Source organism: Sebastes fasciatus, chromosome 11, assembly GCF_043250625.1.
Source record: "Sebastes fasciatus isolate fSebFas1 chromosome 11, fSebFas1.pri, whole genome shotgun sequence".
NCBI classification, from domain to species: Eukaryota; Metazoa; Chordata; class Actinopteri; order Perciformes; family Sebastidae; genus Sebastes; species Sebastes fasciatus.
Window position 1 is genome coordinate 34,810,924 of NC_133805.1, and position 24,723 is coordinate 34,835,646.

Below are 24,723 nucleotides of genomic sequence, written 5' to 3' on the forward strand. Positions count from 1 at the left end.
TATGCCAAATACATCAATGTATTGTGCTGCAGAGATATCTACTGCCAACCAGCAAGGTCCAGCCCTGACGTTCTTGTAGTACTAGCCTACTTGTACCTCGAGAGGCTATAGTTAGTCACTGTAGCGTGCAGTCTGCCCTCAGTCCAACATGAGAGGACCAAGAAGTAGAGCTGCACCAAGGGCTCGTCAATAATACATCCAGGGTCTGTGTGCATTTTGATAGTTTGTTTATCTGACTATAAAACAAGGAATCTCTGTCTGTGTGTCCTTCGCATATCTTGAGAACAGCTCATCCAATAGTGTTGCATGCTATATCGAAACTAGAAAGGTATCGCGATACCCATTTTTATTAGTACCGATACTTTAAGAATGACAGTGTTTAATATGAGCTGTGAGTTGTGTTGATGAGCGACCACGGGGCCGTGTGTGTGTGTAATGCTGTGGTTGGGATCCCGCTGAAGCAGGAAGTTATAACTTTGATGCTGGTGGAGCAAGAGGTAAAAAAATAAACTGTAGTGATAACCAGAAGGATGGAGCAGTTTGGACGCGCGTTCAATATTATTCAACTTTGAATAAATAAGCGACCAGCACTCTGTGCAGCAGCGGGGGCGGGGCTTCAGGGCTCTGCAGACTGAGTCCAGCATGTCGTCCACTTCTATTGTATTTCACCGGTGTGACCGTGAGTAAGCTGTGACCTGTGTGTGTTTTTCACCCGTGAGTAAGACGGTATTTCCCCGGTGTCAGACTTGATACTAACAAATAACGCTAATAACATTACCTCCAGGAAAATACCTCCGATAATTAAATCTATGCTGTACTTTATAACCGCGGTGGTTATGTCAAAGCAAGCAACTAATACACCTATTTGGAGATTGCCTCCGCTAAGTGTATTTCACTGATGTTTCTGACTGTCAGTAACAGCTACCAGGGTCTGTTTTTTCCTGTGAAACAGTGTATTTCACCGGTGTTCCTAACCGTGAGTAGCCGTGACTTGGGTGTGGGACGCAACTATGTCATGGCAGGTGTATTGCTCAGGACCCAAGGAGGCACAATGTCGAGTCTGAAGTTTGTACGAGAAAGCTGCAAGCATTCAGCCCGTTCTGAACAGACATGCTCTGAACGGACGCTGCACCGTCTGGATTAAATCAGAAGAAGCAGAAACGAGAAATCTACTCGCACCCCCGCCTCGTCCTCCTCGCCGCCGGGAGGCTGCTTCGCCGGGAGTAGAGTGTGCGGCAGCTCCAGGAGACGTACCCCCAGTTAGCAGTTAGCTCAAATTCAGCCAGTGCAAACCCCAGCACCAGGGCTCCGATCCCAGGACCGCCCCGACTCCCCGCCGGATCAGCAAATGTTCTGTTGCTGCCGTTACACCGGTTAGACCCAGCGCTCCACCAGCCAGCTGATCTTTAGTTTTTTTTCATTTGTTTTACCAGGTTCACATGTCGCCTCCATCACCCAGAAAGATAAATAAGAAAAAAATGTAAAATGGAACAATTATTAGAATTAAATAGAATAAGTGTTCATTAACTTGACAGCTAGAAACACAACCTACTGAAACATTTTTTAACTCAGCATTTGAAACAGCTCAAGAACATCTGTGATAAAATACAACTGACATATTTATGTAATAAACACGTGGAACACTTATAAGAATATTACATTTTAAGAATAATTTTATAGTGTGTATATTTGAAAAACTAAACTACTAATCTACACTGATCTATAAAGTTAATCACATCTGGACTTACTCAGCTTTTCTGCAGTTCCTCACAGCTGGAATCAGTCTCTGTCGTCCCTCGTCTGTTGTGTTGTACTTCTTCAGGTCCAACTCATCCAGAACCTCCTCTGACATCTGCAGCATGTAGGCCAGAGCTGAGCAGTGGATCTCAGAGAGGTTCTTCTCTAATCTGTTCTCTGTCTTCAGGAACTCTTGGATCTCCTGATGTACCGAGTGGTCGTTCATCTCCGTCAGACAGTGGAAGATGTTGATGCTTCTGTCAGGAGAGGTTTTGGTATCATACACGTTCATCTCCTTCAGGTTGTTGATGGCTCTCTGGATGATTTCTGGACTGTTGTCTGTCTGACCCAGCAGACCTCCTAAGACTTTCTGGTTGGACTTCAGGGAGAGGCCATGAAGGAAGCGAATAAACAGGTCCAAGTGGCCATTTTTACTCCTCAGGGATTTCTCCATGGCTCTCTTCAGGAAGTCATCCAGGGTTGAATGAACATATTCTTCTCCCAGGAAGTCCTTCAGTACCTTTGTGTTCCTGTTTATGTAACAGTGGAACATGTAGACTGCAGCCAGAAACTCCTGAATGCTCAGGTGAACAAAGCAGTAGACTGTTTTCTGGAAGATCACACACTCTCTTTTGAAGATCTCTGTACAAACTCCTGAGTACAACGAGGCCTCTGTGACATCCAGACCACACCGCTCCAGGTCTTCTTGGTAGAACATGATGTTTCCTTTCTCCAGATGTTCAAACGCCAGCCTCCCCAGCTTCAGAAGAACTTCCCTGTCAGCCTTCGTCAGCTCCTGTGGACTCGTCTCACATCCCTCACCATACTTCTGCTTCTTCCTCTTTGTCTGAACCAACAGGAAGTGTGAGTACATGTCAGTCAGGGTCTTGGGCAGCTCTCCTCTCTGGTCTATAGTCAACATGTGGTCCAGAACTGTAGCAGTGATCCAGCAGAAGACTGGGATTAGACACATGATGTGGAGGCTCCTGGATGTCTTGATGTGTGAGATGATTCTGCTGGACAGCTCTTCATCACTGACTCTCCTCCTAAAGTACTGCTCCTTCTGGGCGTCAGTGAAGCCTCGTACTTCTGTTACCCTGTCAACACATGCAGGAGGGATCTGATTGGCCGCTGCAGGTCGGGAAGTTATCCAGACGAGAGCTGAGGGAAGCAGATTCCCCTGGATGAGGTTTGTCAACAGCACGTTGACTGATGACTTCTGGGTGACATCAGACACAACCTTCTTGTTCTTGAAATCCAGTGAAAGTCTGCTTTCATCCAGGCCGTCAAAGATGAACAGAACTTTACAGACAGCGAGCTTCTCTGCTGTGACCTTCTGTAATGCTGGATGGAAAACACGGAGCAGCATGAGAAGACTGTACTGCTCATCTCTGATCAAGTTCAGCTCCCTGAATGAAAGCAGAACCACCAGACTGACATCTTGGTTTTCCAAGCCCTCTGCCCAGTCCAGAGTGAACTTCTGCACTGAGAAGGTTTTTCCAACGCCAGCGACACCGTTCGTCAGAACGACTCTGATGTGTCCCTGTTGGTCAGGTAAGGCTTTAAAGATGTCCTGGCACTTGATTGGAGTGTCATGGAGGGTCTTCTTCTTGGAAGCTGTCTCAAGCTGCCTCACCTCATGTTGGGTATTAACCTCTTCACTCTGTCCCTGTGATGTAGAGCTCAGTGTAGATCCTGTTGAGGAGGGTTCCACTTCCTGTTTCATCGGTTCCTTCAGTCACACATTCACATCTCCTCCTCTGACTGATCTTATATTCATCTAAAACCTCCTGCAGAACCCTATCTGCTGAAAGAGAGAGACAAGTTTGAGACAAAACAAAGAAATGTATTATTTCCGATGCCAATATGAAAATCATCAATATAAGAACATATAAAGAAGTAAAGGTTATAAGGTCATCATCCCTTCTTGAAGTCAAAACTAATGTCAACGTTGTTTTTATATTTATTTTTAATAGTTTTTCAACAAGTCGCTCTGCAGGAGCAGACGTGTGTTTGTAAGTTAGAGAAGGAGACTGTAGCAGGAAAGCTTATGTTGTTCAAAGTCTGTGGCTTCTGTTCAGTTCAGTTCAATTCAATTTATTTTGATAAGCATCAAATCATAACAGAAGTTATCTTAAGACGCTTTTCATATAGAGCAGGTTTAGACCGTTCTCTAGAATTTAGAGACCCGACAAGAGATCCCCCATGAGCATGCATTGTTATGCGACAATGGCAAGGAAAAACTCCCCTTTCGTCAGTGTGACTGTCTGTCTGTGATAGAACAGTGATGTTGTTGCTTTACAGAGATTAATAGTTCTCCATCTTCATCTATGTAGATGGAGAACAGACATCCTTCAGATTGGTTAATGCAAAGACAGAGTGCTATCATAAAAACAACACATAAAAAAATGTAATTGTTTCTTTGGTTTAGATTTTCTCTCAAAGGAGAACAAAGTACAAGTGATGCAGAGCAGATATGTATGATGGAGAAGATCTTAAACAGTTGTCACAACAATAGTGTATAGTGTATTAAAACAACAAGTCCTGTTTCCAGACATGAAGACATCAGCAGACCGATCTACAGTCTTACTTTGTACAGTGCTGGTCTGACTGGCTGTCTGCAGTCGACGTCTTTTTCTGGATCTGGACATCAGCTCGTTCACAGAAGCATGACTCCTTTTCTTCTCTCTGTGGAGACATTACTTTATTACTAAAATCACTTGTTGATTGTTGGTAAAGAATACCAAGATTTGTCCGACACTGAAGCTCAGATGGTCACAGAGAAGAGTTAAAGTGTTGGTACTGAATTCAGCATTCAGTTCTGGAAATGTTCCTTTATTTTAACTCTCCTGCTTTAATAAACAAGAATTAGCTGCTTTTCCTATCTGACTGTCTTATTAAAGGGGAACAACGGCCATTTTTAAAACGTTCATATTATTTTGGAGGCGAAATAACTACATAAACTATTTAACTATATGAAAGAACTGCAACTTGCTCATGTACGCACATATTGAGAGGACGCCCCGGGAAACCAGAAGGTGGCAGCGTCATGACGGTAAACAGTAACGACCTGTCAGTGGTGATATGAATGGAGTATAGAATTTCAACATTTGCAATATAAATAAACATGCTGTTACTTTCTGAATCTATTTTATGTGGGGGGGTTTTTCCACAATATTTTTATTATGCTTTTAAACACAAACACCGACAAAACCAACAATAAATCAGCACACATTGGTCACAATAACTAAACACCAGATTTAGATCCCTAACACACAGTATACATAGCACCTAATATACTCAAAGAGATGATTGTACACAATCACATATGTATTTGAAAAATCAAAGCATCTATGTATGTATATGTATAGGGATAAGGAGGCGCTCAGTCCGTTACAATTTATCGCAGTCAACACTGATACAACAAAACATTTTAAGAAAAATAAAAATAAAAATAAGAAAACAAAACAAAATAAATAAGTCAACAAATAAATATCTCGCCCTACGACCCAAAAATGGCCTTTTGGCGAATTTTCAATATTGCAATCTATCAGACCCTTTTTAGTTCAAGTTTTTTCAACAACATATTTAAATAAGGATGTCCAAGTCTTAAAGAGATCACCCATTTTACATTTGAATCTGTATGTTAGATATTCCATTGATATTAGCTCAAATATCAGTTTATACCACTCCACAACTGTTGGTGTTTTCTTTTTCTTTTTTTCCACTAATATGTTCATTGGGTTTTCCTATTTTCACAAACACAATAAGGATAAAGGAAAAACAAAAAACAAACAAAAAAAAAATGTATATAGGAGGTCATAGGAAATAGTCCATAGTGCAGGGAAGTCACAGGATATATGAGTTAATGTTCAAGAGACTCCTTGTGAGATAATGGAAGAGAGTTCAGGTCCAATATAATTCAGATAGGGCTGCCAGATATTATGGAACTGATCTACTTTGGTATGTATAATATTTGTCAGATATTCCAAAGCGACCATCTCAAATATCACTTTTCGCCAGCCTTGTACAGAGGGATCCTTATCACTGATCCACTGTAGTAGTATATTTTTTCTAGCAGCAAATGTAAGAATGTTATATAACCTTTTGTTGGCTGCAGTAATTATATTTGTACTTGGGATTCCTAAAATCAAAGACATTGGATTCATTTCTAAATCCTTATCAAATATCTTTTCCATTTGACATAATATTTCAGACCAGTACTTCTGTAATTTATGACACGACCAAAGGCAATGGGTTAAGGTACCTATTTCTGTTTTACATTTGAGACACAGAGGAGAAAGTGAGGGGTCAAAGAAATGCCTGCGATTAGGGGATATATGTATTCTATGTATAATTTTAAATTGGATTGCTTTCATCCGGGTACAGATAGATATCTTTTTGGCATGACTCCAAATATCGTCCCATGTCTCATCATTAATAGTTACTGACAATTCCTTCTCCCACACACTCCTAATCCTCTGTGTATTTGTAGTATACTTGCCATTCATTACATTATATAGCAAACTCAGAGACACCTTCGTTGGTCGTTGAAACAGCATTTTCTCAACAGCAGACACCTCAGGATGATCTATAATGGTTGTACTCTTAGTGATATAATGCCTTATTTGTAAAAACCGAAAGAAATCTTGTTTTGGGAGTTGATATTCCTTTATCAATTGTTCAAATGACATGAGACTATTATCTGAAAGTAAGTCTACCAATTTTGTAATATTTTTATTGTTCCATTGTCGGAAACCAGAATCCAATATCCCTGGAAAAAATTCAGGGTTGTTTATTATTGGGGTAAATGTGGAAGTTAATTTGGACCTCCCCTCCAGACGACGGACTGATCGCCATGCCTTTAAAGCATTGATTGTTATTGGATTTATACAATTATTTCTTATGTCCTTAAAATTCTTAAAAAATAATAAATCCTGTAGTCTACGCTGGGACAATGATGCTTCAATGTTCAGCCAAGCAGAAGATGCCTCATCTTTCACCCATTCAGATATAAATCTCAAGTGAGCACACAGCTGGTATACTTTGATATTTGGCAGGTCTAAACCACCCATTGAACCTGGCAATTGTAGAACTGACATTTTGAGTCTAGGTCTACGTTTGCTCCATATGAAAGAGCTGAGCCAGCTATTCAAATCTTTAAGAACCCAATTCGAAAACAATATGGGAATCATTTGAATGGGATAAAGTAGCCTAGGTAACACATTCATCTTTATCAGAGCTATACGTCCTAACCAAGAAACAGGAAGTGAGTTCCAACGCTCTAAATCTTGCCTTATTTTACCAAATAAAGGGATAAAGTTGGCTTTATACAACTGATTAAATGATGGGGTAATAAAAATACCTAAATAGACTAAACCTGCAGGGGACCATTTGAAAGGGAAGGATGGGACCGTATTAGGTATAGTAGTTAGAGTACCCAGGGGCATAGCTTCTGATTTGTTTAAATTAATCTTATACCCAGAGAATTTGCTAAACATGTTAATCACCTTAATGAGGGCTGAAACAGATGTCTCTGGGTCAGTTAAAAAAACTAGGACGTCGTCAGCATACAATGTTATCTTATGGCATATCTCTCCGACCTGCAGACCACATATAGAGGGCTCTCTTCTAATGGTCTCAGCCAGTGGCTCAATGGCCAATGCAAACAGGAGAGGCGATAGAGGGCAGCCCTGTCTAGTTCCTCTATGTGTACTAAAATACTCTGATCTAAGTCCATTAGTCATAACCGCAGCTTGAGGATCATTATAAATGATTTCAACCCATTTCACAAAATTATTACCAAGACCAAATTTTTCTAATGTGTAAATTAAAAAAGGCCACTCAATTCTGTCAAATGCCTTCTCTGCGTCCAGGGAAAGCACCAGACCATCTATAGATTTTTGTTTAAAGGCCTGAATAGCATTAATGAGACGTCTGACATTGTTAGTTGAGTTTCTGCCTTTTATAAAGCCAGTTTGATCCTCTTTAATTAATATGGGCAGAAGGTCCTCCAAACGAGTAGCTAAAATTTTAGAAAGCAATTTTCTGTCCACATTTAAAAGAGCTATCGGCCTATAGGATGAGCAGGATTCAGGACATTTCCCTTTCTTTAAGATAAGTGATATGTTAGCCTCTTTAAGAGTCTGTGGCAAATCTGCAATAGAAAATGAATGATTGAACATTTCAAGTAACGGTTCCAAAAGTAAGTCTTGGAACTCCTTATAAAATTCAGAACAGAACCCATCAGGCCCTGGCGACTTCCCACTCTGAAGCTTTTTGATGGCATTAGCTATTTCATTTCTTGTAATGGGGCTGTTAAGAAAACTTTCCTGTTCTTCTGATAGTGTTGGAAGATTAATCTGAGCAAAAAAGTCTTCCATCAATTGAGGTGCGTCAGTTGTCTGTTCAGAAGAGTACAAATTTATGTAAAAATCTTTGAAGCTGTCATTTATCAGTCTGTTTTCGTATACCCTATTGCCCTCAGGATCCGCAATCACTGCTACAGACTGGGACTCTGCTCGTTTTTTAGCCAGGTATGCAAGATATTTCCCTGGTTTATCTCCATATTCATAAAATCTCTGTTTAATATACTTAATTTTTTTCTCTGCATCTTTAGTAAGAAGACAGTTTATAGCTGATCTAAGAGCAGAAATGTCTTGCCATAAATAAGGTGATGGAGAGCTGATATACATCTTTTCTTTATTTGACAAATTGCTCTCTAAGGATTTTTGCTCTTTAAGTTTTTGGCGCCTCTTAGTTGTAGAGTATGATATGATCAACCCTCTTGCATAGGCTTTGCAAGTTTCCCATAGAATTGAGGGATTATTCGAAGATTGTAAATTGATGGACAAAAATGCCTTAAATTCAGTGGAAAAATAAGATATAAAAGTATTATCTTTAAGAATAATAGTGTTAAGTCTCCACTGTCGGGCCTGATTTATTGAGACTTTAAGTTTTATGTCCATAACCATACTGGCATGATCAGATATTATTATACTGTTTATATTACAAGATAAAACAGAGTGTAGTTCGGATTTGGGTAGAAAAAAATAATCAATTCTAGTCTGACACCCATGAGGAGCAGAGAAAAATGTATATTCTTTGTCAGAAGGGTGAAGACTCCTCCAAACATCATCAAATCCGAGATCTTCACAGATGGCACGAAGAGCATTTGCTTGGGGAGAGGGGGCCATAATGCGGTGTGGGAATCTATCTATGAGCGGATTTAATATACAATTAAAATCACCACCCACAATTACTATATCTGCTGTCATTTCTGCAAAATCTAAAAACACTTTAGAAAGAAAAGCAACTGGATGAGCTGGTGGGAAATAAACGTTCATTATTACAATATCTTGACCTTGTAAACTCCCTTTAATTATAACATAACGACCACTCCGATCTTCAACACAGTTAACCACCTTAAAAGGCAGGGTTCGTCTAATGAGCACAGCAACACCACTGCTTCTGGTTGTAAAGGATGAAAAGAATACTTGTCCAAACACACCCTGCCTTAACTTTAAATGTTCTTTGTCATCAAGATGGGTTTCTTGCACTAGAGCTATATCTATATTTTCTTTTTTCAGGAAGGTAAGTATTTTCCTACGCTTTATAGGATTATTAATCCCTCTCACATTCCAAGTGCAGACCCGAAGTTTATTTGCCATTAAAATTCTTGATGCAAATAAAGAGCTGGAAATCTCCTAGCACACTCCAAAAAAAAAAACAGAAACATAAAATACCCGAGCTGTACCAAAACATCAGAACCACAACAGAACACATTCCAACTAAATACAAAAATACAAATAAAAATAAAGAATGGGGTAATGTCCCTGCTAAACATGCAGGGAACCTCAGTCCTTCTCCCACCCACGGCAGACGACAGATGGACCAGGCGCTATGCTCACGCCTAACCATAGAAATAACACACGCAGGCTCCACCTCGCACACGGCGACATGACAACTTCACCTGGCGAATTGTAATAAAGAAAATATAAGAATATAATCATAAATGACAGAGCCACATACTTACAACACTCAAACTGTCACAGTCCCAGTCCAATAATCGGAACATAAAAGAGAAAGATGCATTTGTGCTGTTTTAGACACTTTATCCAAGCGAGTCAAGGAAAGCTGCGGCTGCCTCAGGTGCATCAAACCTCTTCTCCACGCCGTTAACAGTCATCTTCAGCATTGCGGGGTACATCAGTGCATAGTCAATATTTATCCTCTTCAGCCGGTCTTTCACCTCATCGAAAGCCTTGCGCTTTTTGACCACTGCCGCTGAATAATCGTTGAAGAAAGAAATCCTCGGTCCGTTACGAGCTGGCTGGTCCGGCTCTGTACCGAGGCGGCGGGCTGCATTCATAACACGTTGCTTGTCAGAGAAGTTGTGAAACTTCATAATGATGGATCTGGGTCGTTGTTTGAGATCGGGTTTTGGTGCGAGGGAGTGATGTGCGCGGTCCAGCTTGATCCTACCAGTTTTGGTGGTGATTTTGAGATAGCTAGGTAGCCATGTCTCTATGAACTTCACTGGATCTGTTCCCTCCGCATTCTCAGGTAGTCCAACCAAGCGCACATTGCATCTGCGACCACGATTCTCCAGGTCATCTATGTGCTCCAACATACCGCTCACTTGCTTCTCCAGTTGTGTCACTTTAGCCTGCAACGAGTCCGTTGCATCTTCCACACTCATAATTCTGCCCTCGGCCTCGCCGACCCGAGCCCCCAGCGCCTGTATTTGGGTTGTTTGTTCCCGTATAGCAGCAAGTACTGTGTCAACTTTAGCATGAATAATTTTAGTAATGTTGTCGGTAATCTTATCCAATGCTTTCAAAGTGTTCGGGTCAATGCTACTGCAGCAGTTAGCACCCCCATCTTCAGCTGCTGCCATGATGTTCGCTTCCTCACTCTGTTCCGTGCTTTCTTGAGCAGGCTTGCTCTTAATCGTCTTTGTTCTGGTCCTGGGCATGTTGTCCGGTATTTTTGAAAAATATTTTTCAAGAGACATTATAAAGTTACTCTCTCTGTAGCACTTTCGCCAGGCAAATGTGCATAATAATCGGATAACTTGACAAGGAACACCGGAGCTCAGTGAAGCGTGGTGTTTCCTCTACGACGCCATCTTGAACCCCCCAGCTATTTTATGTGTTAACAATAAACCCTTATAAAACAGTGAAACTGTGTCATACCTCTCTGACTTCTTTAGTCTTCCAGTAGTTATAGTTTATACAAGTGCTGTCCACTGGAACGGAGAGATCATGACAGGAGTTGGGCAGCAGCTAGCTCGTAGTTTCCACAGTGATGAACACACCAGTAAGGTATCTTGGATTATTTCCATCTGTGCTCTACGCGGTCAACAAAAGTCTAGGACTGTATTTTTGGAATTAGTTATAGCTAACGTTATTTTATAGGATGACCGTCACAACATGCGCTGAAATCCTGTCATGGATCTCTCCGTTCCAATGGACAGCTCTTACATAAACTATGATCACTGGAAGACGAAGAAGTCAGAAAGGCATGACGCAGTTTCCCTGTTTTATAAGTGTTTATTGTAAAAACATAAAATAAAATTCAAAAGGTGACAGCATGTTTATTTATATTGCAAATGTTGAAATTCTATACTCCATTCATATCACCACTGACAGGCAGTTACTGTTTGTGATGAGATCCAAGATGGCGCTAACTACGGCTGCCTCGGTGAGTTGGTGCACTCTGTTTTTCTTGTTTTTTTGTGTTTCTTTAGTTTTTTGTGAAAGTTCACGGATTGTTTTCTCTAGAGAAGACATCCTGAACCTCAGGGAATCCACCCCATCAGATCTTTTTCCCACATTTCTGGCTCCTTCAGCGGATTTAATGCACATTTTGCTGGGAGCTGTGGCCCTCGGCCGAGCCATTAAGCGCAGGAGAGGAAAGCGCTCCGGAGCGCTGAATCGCTTCAGACAGAGAGGACTGAAAACTCCGCTGCCCGCGATATTCCTCTCCAACGTGCGCTCACTGTGCAACAAAGTGGACGAGTTGCTGCTGATGGTCAGTACCAACAGAGACTTTTCCCTCTCTTCAGTCTTGTGTTTTACTGAGTCGTGGTTGTGTGGAACTATACCGGACTCTGCGCTGCAGCTGCCCGGCTTCCAGCTGTTCCGAGCCGACCGCGTCCCGGAGTTATCACACAAGTCAAAAGGAGGGGGAATATGTTTCTATGTTAACGACGGCTGGTGCAAGGACGTGACAGTGCTTCAGCGGACATGTTCTCCGGATCTGGAATCCTTTTTTATCAATTGCAAACCATTTTATTCCCCCCGTGAATTCTCCTCCTTCATTCTGGTCGGTGTTTACATCCCGCCTCAGGCTCACGTGGAGCTCGCGCAGCGGCTGCTTGCCGACCAGATACGGGAGGTGGAGAGGAAAAACCCGGACTCTCTTGTTATCGTTCTTAGGGACTTTAACAAGGGGAACTTATCACAGGAGCTCCCAAAATACAAACAGTTTATTAAATGTCCGACCAGAGAGGAGAACACGCTGGATAAGTGCTACTGCAACATCAGAGACGCATATCACGCCGTTCCCCGCGCTGCGCTGGGAAACTCCGACCACGTCTTGGTCCACCTCATCCCCTCTTACAGGCAGAGGGTCAAACTGGCTAGACCGGTTGTGAGGATGACCAAGAAGTGGAGCAGCGAGGCGGTGGAGGATCTGCGTGAGTGCCTGGACTGCACGGACTGGGAGATGTTTAGGACCGCCACTGACGGTCTGGACGAATACACAGAGGCTGTGACGTCGTATATCGGCTTCTGTGAGGACAGCTGTATACCGACGCGCACCAGGGTTCACTATAACAACGAGAAGCCCTGGTTCACAGCCAAACTCAAACAGCTTCGTTTGGTTAAGGAGGAGGCATTTAGGAGTGGTGACAGGGAGGGCTTTAAAGAGGCTAAATACGCGTTTGGCAAGGCGGTGAGGGAGGCCAAACGGCAGTATTCAGAGAAACTACAAGAGCAGTTCTCAGCAAATGATTCTGCCTCAGTCTGGAAAGGGCTGAGACAGATCACAAACTATAAGCCCAAACCGTCCCACTCCACGAATGACCTCCAACTGGCAAATGAGCTGAATGAGTTTTACTGTAGATTCGACAGACGAAGTGACAGTCCTGACTACATCTCCTCTCCCCCCAGCCATCAGCCACCAGCAGTTAACACTGTTAACACCAGCCCCCCCCAACTTTCTCCAAAAGCACCAAGCCTGAGCACACCCCTCACCCCCTTCACACCTCTGTCCATCCAGGAGGGGGAAGTCAACAGGCTCTTCAAAGGACAAAACCCCCGCAAAGCAGACTCTGTCTCACCTGCAACCCTGAAACACTGTGCAGACCAGTTGTCTCCAGTGTTTACAGGGATTTTTAACACCTCCCTGGAAAGCTGCAGGGTGCCGTCCTGCTTCAAAGCCTCCACCATCATCCCGGTCCCCAAGAAGCCAAGGATCACAGGTCTTCAGGATTACAGACCTGTCGCTCTGAGCTCTGTGATTATGAAGACCTTTGAATGCCTTGTGCTCCACCACCTAAAGACTATCACCAACCCCCTGCTGGACCCACTGCAGTTTGCCTACAGAGCCAACAGATCTGTAGACGACACAGTAAATTTAGCCCTCCACTACATTCTCCAGCACCTGGACTCCCGTGGCTCCTATGCCAGGATCCTGTTTGTGGACTTCAGCTCTGCATTCAACACCATCAGCCCAGCTCTGCTACAGGACAAGCTTTCCCTACTGAGCGTGCCTGACTCCACCTGCAGGTGGATCACAGACTTTCTAACTGACAGGAGTCAGCACGTAAGGCTGGGGAAGCAAGTCTCCGACACCCAGACCATCAGCACCGGTGCCCCCCAAGGCTGCGTTCTCTCCCCACTGCTCTTCTCCCTGTACACCAACGGCTGCACCTCCAGACACCAATCTGTCAAGCTCCTTAAGTTTGCAGACTCATCGGCCTCATCTCCGAGGGTGATGAGTCTGCCTACAGATGGGAGGTTGACCATCTGGCATCCTGGTGCAGCCAGAACCACATGGAGCTGAACGCTCTGAAGACAGTGGAGATGGCAGTGGACTTCAGGAGAAACTCAGCCCCTCTCCCCCCCCTCATCCTGCGCGGCTCCCCAGTCAACACGGTGGAGTCGTTCCGTTTCCTGGACACGACCATCGCCCAGGACCTCAAGTGGGAGCTAAACATTAGCTCCCTCATCAGTAAGGCCCAGCAGAGGATGTACTTCCTGCAGCAGCTGAAGAAATTCAACCTGCCACAGACCATGATGGTGCACTTCTACTCGGCCATCATCGAGTCCATCCTCACCTCCTCCATCTCCGTCTGGTTCACCGCTGCCACCGCCAGAGACAAGGCCAGGCTGCAGCGGGTCATCCGTGCTGCAGAGAGGGCGATCGGCTGCAACCTTCCCTCCCTCCAGGAGCTGCACACCTCCAGAACCTTAAGGAGGGTGGGGAAGATTGTGGCCGACCCCTCCCATCCTGGTCACCATCTATTTCAGACTCTGCCATCTGGCAGGAGGTTAAGGTCCATCAGGACCAAAACCTCACGCCATAAAAACAGTTTCTTCCCCATGGCAGTGGGGCTCTCCAACAGCCCCTCTGCCTCTCTCCGTCACACACACACACACACACACACACACACACACACACACACACACACACACTATTGCCCCGCCGACACTGGCTCTCCCCCTCTTTCATACACTCTAAATAACACCCCCTACTGTATCCCTCTCTCTCCCTCTGATACCTGATTGTTTGCACTCCGGCAATATTTGCACTATCTGTATATATCATGTTTATTTTTGTTTAAAGCTTATTTTGTATATTCTTAAAATTTCAATTTTTTTAATTCTATTTTATTCTAACGTTTTTATCTATTTTGTTATTATACTGTTTGACTTGCACCAACATAACCAAAGCAATTCCTAGTGTAAATCTCTTACACCTGGCAATAAACACAATTCTGATTCTGATTCTGATTCTAATTACCATCATGATGCTGCCACCTTGTGGTTCCCCGGTGTGCCCTGAAGTAAACATAGATCCCAAGATGTCTAGCAATGCAATTCCGTTGAACTGGCCTTTACAGCGACTTATATGGATATTTTCTTGAATTGTAAATTCTGAAATTCTCAGGTGTTTTGCTACAGAAATACCATCAGTAGTTTGTGTGTGATCCATGTTAGGTTGAAAGACTATCTGCACTGATAGTTCTGCATCAGGAATATAAATCTCTTAGAAGAACGTTTTGTCTTCATCTTCAATGCATAATTTTCCACCAGGTCAGCTTACAGTAAAAACAGTCGTTGGGTCAGTTGTCCTGGATGTAAATGAAAATATTAACTTGATTACTGACACTTTTAGCACAACTATTGACGCTCGCAGTTATATGCCTAGCATTCACTAGTGAAACTTTATTATGAGCTACCTGTCAAAAAATATAACAGCCACCTCACTAATGGTTCAAGTAAAACACGAACACACAGCACAAAGAGACAACTTTGGAAACTATGAGCCGTCACTACAATATTTCAGTAAGAAGCCTCGTTTTGATCCGCTCCGTTTGCGTGTTTATTAAATTTAGCTCAATAGAAAAACAATGAGAGAAAGTAGACCTACAAACCGGGTGCATTAAAGCGCAAGAGAGGACCAAGAGAGTTATGAAGAAATCAGTCAGACTGTTACATTAATGTGTTGTTTAACTCCCTGTTTACTGTATATCGGTACCTGTGTGTGTGTGCACATTTTGACCCTGGCACGAGCAAGAAGCAGGGCGTGCCTGAGGAGTTATCTGTGGCCTACAGTACCTCCTCATTTCACTACTGAGGAGTTATCTGTAGCCTACAGTACCTCCTCATTTCACTACTGAGGAGTTATCTGTGGCCTACAGTACCTCTTCATTTCACTACTGAGGAGTTATCTGTAGCCTACAGTACCTCCTCATTTCACTACTGAGGAGTTATCTGTGGCCTACAGTACCTCCTCATTTCACTACAAATACCATAATAAGGTGGCATCTGGCTGGAGAAGATCGCTAGATACTTGCTCTTGGCTATATCGTATTTTATTTCCAGTAAATATCACAAATAAAACGTGTGTTTTCTGATAAAAAAGTACAAACGTAGGAAGATAGCAACTAACCCATCTTTGAAGTGGTTACGTCTCCAGTCTGATATGGAGCACACAGCTGATATGCACGTGGTTTGTTCACATGACGTAACAGAAGTGCAAATTTACCAGATTCAGTGTGGACAGAGAGCGTCAGATGCGCGATGCGGCGCAATAGTCGGACGCTCGCATCCAGTTAGGATACGGTGTTAGTTAATAACCTGTTTTTGTGGCCATAACAGCATGTGTATGCGTCCGTGCGAGCCTGTGCGCATAAGTGACAGTATGTATACGCCTCTTTGTCAGTTTATTTCTTTCATGAAACAAGATAATGTTAAAGATACACTTAATAAAGGCTAGACCTATATGAGGTGAAAAAAAATGCCCCCCGTCAAAGCTGATTGCCCGTCCGCCCCTAACACTCTGGCGCCGACCCTGAACCTTCCTATTAGATTAGATTAGATTACATCTTTTCTAGGTGACTGACAGCTGTCACAGATACTAAGAGGAAGATGGCACAAATGATTTAACTTTGTCTGTGTCACAAAAAGTTAAAATTTTAGTTAACAAATAAACTTCAGTAGAAACTTTAACATACAAACAAAATCACATAAAACATTGGCGGAGATGCTGAAAAATGAGTCATGTAAATGAGTTAGTAGCAGCTCTTACTTTGTGTCTGAGGGTCCAGGTTCATTACTGAAGTTAGGAGGATAATCTTTGGACCAGTCACTCTTCATAGACAGACAGCTGGGTACTGGAGACTCTGCTCTCGGTCTGTACTGAACTCTGCAAATGTAGCTGAGTCAATATGTTGGTAATGTTATTTTTATTATTTTAATTTTTTTGTGAACATTCTCAAAACCGGTGTGTCATACTTTCTTTTGCCATCAATATCAGCCAAGTTATTTGTATTGTAACTTTACTTGTGTTAACTTTGTATTGAATGAATGAAACGGTTGTGTTTTCATGGTTCCGGGTTGCCTGTTGTAGCAGGGGGGGCTATAATGGTTGACGCACAAAATACACATAGGCAAAGAATGGACAGCTTTTGTACTGGTAAAATGTGTTGTGAGGCTCTTCCTCCACTGCTTAAAGGGACTGTTTGTAACTTCTTACACGGTCGGTTTCCCATGCACGCTTGCATATGTGCGCTTGCGTGTGGCTACGCTGTTCAGACAAGACTCCAACACAAACTACACGGAAGCACCAAAACCACAAAGTTCTATCTAGTGAAGCCCGTCTGTTAAACAGTGTTGGCGGCGGTCGGAGGACGCGGGGGAGACCGTAGCTTTGGTCTCCAGGGCCGGAGTCTCTGCTCCTCTGCTTTCGTTGACTTAACGGCCACAGGTGTCACTGTTAACAAGCATTTCTGAAAGTTAGAAACAGTCCCTTTAAGCTTGCATGTTTAAAAGTTGTGTATTCTGGCTGAAACTGCATGAAAATGCAATGATGCATCGTTGCCAATGTGTTTCTGAGGTTGTCCTTTGGTTTTGAACAGCCAAAATACGGCTTTTACTTCTGTTAAATCTGTCGTAGATTTCGCTCATTTGCATGTTCTCTGACTCGCTGCATGGCACTGAGAAAGAGCCTGCCACTGTGTGTGTGTTGACTGTGCCCTGTGCTGCTCCTTATAGGTGTGTTATGGTGTTAAATTGTAATTTGTATATTTTTCTTATATAGTTTTAAGGAAGGACTGCATTAGTTGAGTAGCCTAATATGAAGATAAGTTCATTATTTAAAGTGCACTTTTATTTTATTTTCTGAAGAAATGCTTCTACTTACATGTAAAGTGGAGGGTTAGAAACCTAGTAAAAATGTTACATTTACTTTCAGGGGATATACATTTTACTTATTGATTATTTTCTTTTAGCTTTTGCTGTATTTACTGATTTAAAATACACTTGTAGCTTCTGCATTTTGTTATGTCCACATATTTTATTTATAACTGTATTTTGTTATATGTGTATACTCTACAAGATACACATAGGAAAAGCATGGACAGCTTTTGTACTGGGGACTGAGAAAGAGCCTGCCACTGTGTGTGTGTTGACTGTGCCCTGTGCTGCTCCTTAGAGAAAATAAAGGTGCAGATCCTGATTACTGGTCTGAGTGGTGTCTTTCAATCTACCAGCAACCATTCTAAAGCTGCTACACAAACACCAAGATGTTTTTATTCATACTGCTTGAATCCTTGATAAATTCTCTGTTTTAGGTCATGAAGGTGGCTCTAAATACACAAACTACTGCTACTGTCAACAATAACAAGGTTTAAAAGTTAGCCGTTTTCTTAGATTAGATTACATCTTCTCTAGGTGACCGACAGCTGTCACAGATACTAAGAGCAAGAGTTTATTCAACGAAGTCTGTTCAATTTTAGTTGGCAAATACATTTGTGTAGAAATTTGAATATACAAACACAACATCAACAGAAAACATGGTATTGTGAGAGGTAACTAAAAATGAGTCCTATAAATGAGTTAGTAGCAGCTCTCTTACTTTGACTCTGAGGGTCCAGGTTCATTACTGAAGTCTGGAGGATGACCTTTAGACTGATCACTCTTCATAGACAAACAGCCAGAGACTAGAGACTCTGCTCTGTCCTCCTCTTCCTCCACACAATCACTCATCTTCTGATCTGAAGTCAGTCTGAGAGGTAACACAGGAACACTGACTGTGAGCTCAGAACACAAGAATCAAGACAAACAAGTTTGTCCAAGAGTCACAGCAGGCAAGACTGAGAGAACAGGAAGTAACACACACACACACACACACACACACAGTATACAGTATAATAAAACAACCCAGCATTCACCTGGTCACTTCTCTTTAAATCTCTGCTTGTTTTCTTGGGTCACAGCAGGTTTAATGAGTATTATTCAGCCAGTCATTACTTTGTGTTCACAGAAAAATCAAACTGCTTTTGTTCATTCTAACATTTCTCTCCTCTACAGTCCACAGGGAGGAAACTGACTCAGAGACTTTGACAGTGAAATAATAAAATATTGGATTAACACTCACCCTGCTTCAGTCTTCAGTCTTCAGTCTTAATCCTTCTGCTCTGTTGACTCTAAATGGAGTCATTGAACACTTTAAGTCAGGCTTCTCTTCCTGTTCATGTACCTGGATCACCTGCTAAGTGTTGCTCCTCCCCTCTCCATTTACAGGAAGTCAGGTGAGTTCATCTGAGTGTGTGTGTGTGTGTGTGTGTGGGCAGGTTGCCATCAGTGTATGAATGTGTGTGTGAATGGGTCAATGTTGACATGTAGTGTAATGGTAAATGTTAAAGCGTATTGTAACAGTAGAACAAGTAGAGAGCAGTAAAACCGTCGGTAACTGACTCAGAAATGTGTGTCATACAGCAGCATCCACCTGTCTAAAGTCTGCTAACCGTTAGCTAACAGTAGCCACAATAAGCCACTGGTAATACCAGACCAAGAAATGGTGTAGCTGAAAAAGAACATGTATTGAACTGAGCAAGGTTGTGTTTTATTAATTATGAATTCAACTTTTCATTTGAAAGATAGAAAGAAAGTGTTATTTCCTCTTTCAAAAGTTACAACAGAGTATTAGGGCCACATTGAAGGAAAAGAAACTCTGAGATTAAAGTCAGAATATTATGAGGAAAAAGTTGTAATTTAATGAGAATAAAGTCATAACTTTACGAGTATAAAGTCGGAATATTACGGGAATAAAGTCATAACTTTACGAGTGTAAAAGTAATTTCCTCCTCCATAAAAGAGTTAGTTTCCCCATCAGGTCCGTGTGGTTCTTTCTTCAGAATAAACTCAGTTTCTTTCACAATCTCTTCCAGGTCCTGATACTGATGATAATGTGGTGCTGATGTGCCAAAACATGAAGTATTTGGTTATTTGTGAAACCTAAACTAAAGTATAACGTCACAAGATGCTCCACGTTCCTCATTGTCACACTATTTCCCCTCTAAAATAACACGTAAAATTACTATTTTATAATATCATGACTTTATTCTCATACGACTTCTTTTCTCGTAAACTTCTGACTTTATTCTCGAAATCTCAGATTTATTATTTTTCCTCGATGTGGCCCTAATACGTTAAGTTACATGGTCTCAGTTTAAATAAAAATAATTATGAGCAAAATATGTTTGAGGGGTCTTCAATCAAATTAGATTGCTTAAGCCTCGAATCAGTCAAGTTTTCATTCCTCATTTTCTTCTCGTTTCGGAGGTCATCGTTTGCTTTAAGTAAAGTGAAAATTAATTTGACAATGTTTTGTGTGTTTGTTCTTGCATAGATTTAATGATGGTTTTTCCACTTTACTTAAAGCAAACAATGACCACTTAGAGCAGTGGTCCCCAAACCTTTTCTGAAGGGCCCCCCTTTTGGAGATAAAAAAACATTTTCAAGAGAGTAACTTAGAGTAACTTGTAATGCATCATAACAGTGATTATAATGCATTATTAAACTACTATAATGTATTGCAACTATGGGAACTATAATACAATTAATTATAAAATGACATTGAGTTACCATCGATTATGAAGTATTATGATACTTGACCTTATAAGTCATTTTAAAATGCTTTATAACGTGTCACCATTATTGTTATACATCATTATGATTATGTATGAGTGCTTATAACTATAATTATACAGTGTTATAAGCAAAATGAAAGCTTCAGTAGGCAAAACACTTTTTGGCATCATCCAATAATAACCTTTCAGCATATTGTAATTCAAGTGTTCTGAGAGAAAACTACACTTCTGCTCCTCCTCATGGCTATGTTTTCAGGCTTTAAAAACTCTAGCCTGTGACGGGAGACTTTGACCAATCACAGGTAATTTCAGAGAGAGAGAGCGTTCCTATTGGCTGTGCTCCGGCTGGTGGGCGGTGCTTGGTATTTCCTCAGCAGATCTCAACATGGCTCCCGGGTCACAAACTTTCTCATTTTACAGCTAAACAGTACACTACAAGATGATTCTGAAAACATTTGAGGAGAGAAATAAACATTACAGTAACAGAATATTAATTCATATTTGATTGACAGCCGGCTCTCATAGACTCGAGATCAGCTCTGAATGGTTGTTTTGCTCCATTTCTACCCACTGCTGCTTTAACAGGGACTACAATTCAAGTGTTAACCTTTTTGATGCAACAACGAATTGATCAAAACTTAAACAGGAATCAAAATTCAAGTATATAATGTATATAGCATATAAACATAGTATTAAATTGAATAGATCGGCTCCATTGTAACCGATACCAGATTCAGCTATTTGAGTCAGTATCGGCCTGATATCTGATCTGGTATCGGTATCGGTGCATCCCTAGACCTATAGCCCTTATGGGCTGACATCACAGTGACACCACAAATGAATATGAACCAGATGCAGAAAGCACATAAACACCATAAATCTGCCTTCTTTTCTCTACTTCTACTTCTGTACTTCTACTTTTACTTTGTGGCAGCACCCAGGCGTCGTAGACTGCAGATATGATCACTTGTCGTAGGTTGTTGAAAATGCAATTGGATTAGGTTTTAAATTCCATTCACTTTCAGTATCCAACCATTTAAAATGTGAATGATTACTCTGGTTGTCCTACGCATTTAAAGCTGATCACGTACTGTAGAAGTAATGTTGATATGAGGGCTGCTTGGTAAGTTATTGGGAGTGTATTTTGTTTGCTCTGTTTTTCTGCCCTCTAGTGGTCATAATGCTTAATGCAGATTTAGTAACATTTATATTACGGCATCCTAACCCCTCATATTTTACATCACTTGTTAAAGGTAAACATCTGCTTTGAGACGACAGATTGGGGCGTTCAACGTACTCTAAGGTTTAACCCACAGCAGTGATCTATCTTTTTTCTCCTCCATGCAATTCATATTAATTTGACACAGTAGACTAACAGCAACTAAATAAGCAAATCACACACATTCAGAGCAAATCTTTAAACAGAACAGTGCACTTTGGGCTCAGAGTAGGAATCAGTAAGTGTGCAATAATTACATGTTGCAGATCCCACAGAGACAGGCTGTTACAGTTTAATATCAGTGAACTTAACACTGTTGAACCATCAGGACTTAACGAAGACGTGTTTTTTATAGCCTGAACCGAGCCTTACTCTTCACCTAGCCATATTGCTTGGCACAGGCTATCTACTATTGTTTTCAATAGGAGATGATATCATTATCTATGATAGGGATGTTTTATATCCACTTATTTATGTCTATTTTATTTACTGATAATCTGATTGTAGCCGACTGTAGACGGGAGCTCCTCATTAGGGAGCGGTATTTAAGATATTTCAGATCTTTATGATATTTGGATGTTGGATGTATTTATCTTTATCGTTATTTATCATTATTATTATTCTTACAAAATTATTTTTTAGATTATTTTTAACATTTAGACATGTTTTTATTACCTCTTTATTTTTTAAGGGTGCTTTTTAAAACCTTTAACCTGAGAAAAACATGAAAACCGAATAAAAAGAGCATGGTCACTTCAGGGTCAAACTTCACCCCTTTGCCTTCAGGATAGAATGACAACCAATACACCGTTAGAACGGCAAGATCTTCAGCTTTCCATCGGTGTGTTTATCTTTTCATTAGCAGTAAAATTGACAGAGATATCGCTGGATAAATCTTTGGGTTGCCAGTAACCTCTAATCACAGTTAAAGCTATTCTGAACTTTGGTAGAATTTTGGGTTGTGTTCCTAACTAGCCGTGATATAAATTATGACCAACTAAAGGAGCTTATCATCATCAGTTGCTCCTATAAAATGGCAAGATATTCAACTTTCCATCGGTGTGTTTATCTTTTCATTAGCAGTAAATTTGACAGAGATATCGCTGGATACAGGTCAGGATTGCCGGTAACCTCTAGTCACAGGTCACATGAGACCTTTTTAGTTTGGGTAGGCGCTTCAGGTTCATACGACAATGTTTTTTTTTGCAAAGTTTGGGGGCAAAGTTTGACCAAAAGTAATCAAATTAAAAAAAACAATAACTACTAATAAAAAAAGCCATACTCCAGCACATTGTTTACACTAATAGGGGAGGGTATTTATTTAAGAGGAGGTGATTCTCAGACCTGTTTGACTCTGATGAAGACACAGTCGGCGCCGAAACGTTAGTCTTTAAATAAAGTTGACTGCCTTAAATCTGTGTGCTCCAGTGTGCTTTGAACCGGCTCTCGGAAGTCTCTCCTGTTACAGTTTAACTACAAGTACCTAGGCGTCCACTTAGACAATTAAATGGACTGGTCTAAGACTCTGTACAAGAAGGGTCAGAGCCGCCTGTTTTTTCACAGGAGACTCAGATCCTTCAACGTCTGCAGAACCATGCTGCAGATGATTTATCACTCGGTAGTGGCCAGCGTCATCTTCTACGCTGCGGTGTGCTGGGGCAGCAGGGTGAAGGTAGCCTCTCATCCTCTGCACGCCACACTGGAGTCATACTAGAACACCTTCAGCCGTAGACTGAGACCACCGAGGTGCACCACAGAACGCCACAGGAGGTCTTTCCTACCAGTGGCCATCAGACTATAGAACTCCTCCCCATTCTGCAGGAAGGACAGCTGAAAACACCGAACACTGACAACAACTATAATATCAATATCATGTGCAATCACTGCACATCACTGTCCATCATGTGCAATGTTACTTCTTTTCTCATCATATCCAATATTACTTCCTTTTCTGTTTTTTTTAGCATACTTTACCTTTTTTTATTTTACTTATCTTATTTACTCATTTTACTGAATGTATCTTACTTTATTGTTATTCTAGTAGGCACTGGTGCTAGAAATAGTACTTTTTATTTTATACATTTGAACTTGTTTTAATTTTCAGCAATCTCTGGCACAAGAATTTCCTTTAGGATTAATAAAGTTCTATCTCATCTTATCTTATATCATTCATAGAGGCTATTTACAACAGAGAGACTCCACAGGATGAACAACAGTAGCCCTCATACATAAGCCTACAGGGAAAGAGGGCTGAACCTGGGATAATCTTTAAATATTAAAGGGACTGTTAGTAACTTCTTACACGTATAAATCACCCGGGTTGGTTTCCCATGCGCGCTCGCGTGTGGCTATGCTGTTCAGACAAGTCTCCAACACAAACTACACGGAAACACCAAAACCGTAAAGTTGTATCTAGTGAAGCCCGTCTGTTAAACAGTGTTGGCTGCGGTCGGAGGACGCGAGGGAGACCGTAGCATTGGTCTCCAGGGCCGGAGTCTCTGCTGTACTCTGCTGCACTGATCCTCTACCTGCCTGCCTGCCTTCACTCAGCTCGCTCCACCTCACGTGCATGCTGCTCACTCCACACTGCAGGAGAGTTAGTAGCTCTGAGAATATCTAGTGAATGTACAGTGGACGTTTGTGCAGAAATAAATGCTGCAGCTCCTCCAGACCAACAGAGGTTTTCTGTGTCTTGTGAAGTGACGGGGCTCCGCAGCGAGAAACGTTATCGTCTCCAACCGGGTGCCGGTGTCTCCCTGCGGTCGCGGTCTGGAGGCTGAAGCAGGAAAAGCCAACACTAGGATCAGCATTGCCTTCGTCTGGTCAGCTAACATTACTGCCAAGCAGGTGAAATATAGAGTGATATTGTGGTTTTAGCTGACGTGTGTCGCCTCACTGTTTTGAGCGATGCTCGTTCATGTCTACGTAGAGCGAGCACAAGCCCGATCCCGACGCTGACTTTCATTGACTTAACGGCCACAGGAGTCGCTGTTAACAAGCAATTTCTGATTCTTACAAACAGTCCCTTTAATGACCTGCTAATTGTGTTAACTCTCCAAAACACACACATTCCTTCTTCTTTGTGCTGCCAATCTACCAG

At 41.7% G+C, this 24,723-nt stretch overlaps 1 protein-coding gene and 1 pseudogene across 1 annotated transcript in view; both read right to left on the reverse strand.

Annotated features, from left to right (window-relative positions):
• LOC141777772 (NACHT, LRR and PYD domains-containing protein 12-like) overlaps positions 1-18,970 on the reverse strand; it is a 44,657-nt pseudogene extending 25,687 nt beyond the window's left edge.
• LOC141777778 (E3 ubiquitin-protein ligase RING2) overlaps positions 1-24,723 on the reverse strand; it is a 157,051-nt gene that overhangs the window by 110,879 nt on the left and 21,449 nt on the right. The gene's annotated exons all lie outside the window — the stretch shown is intronic.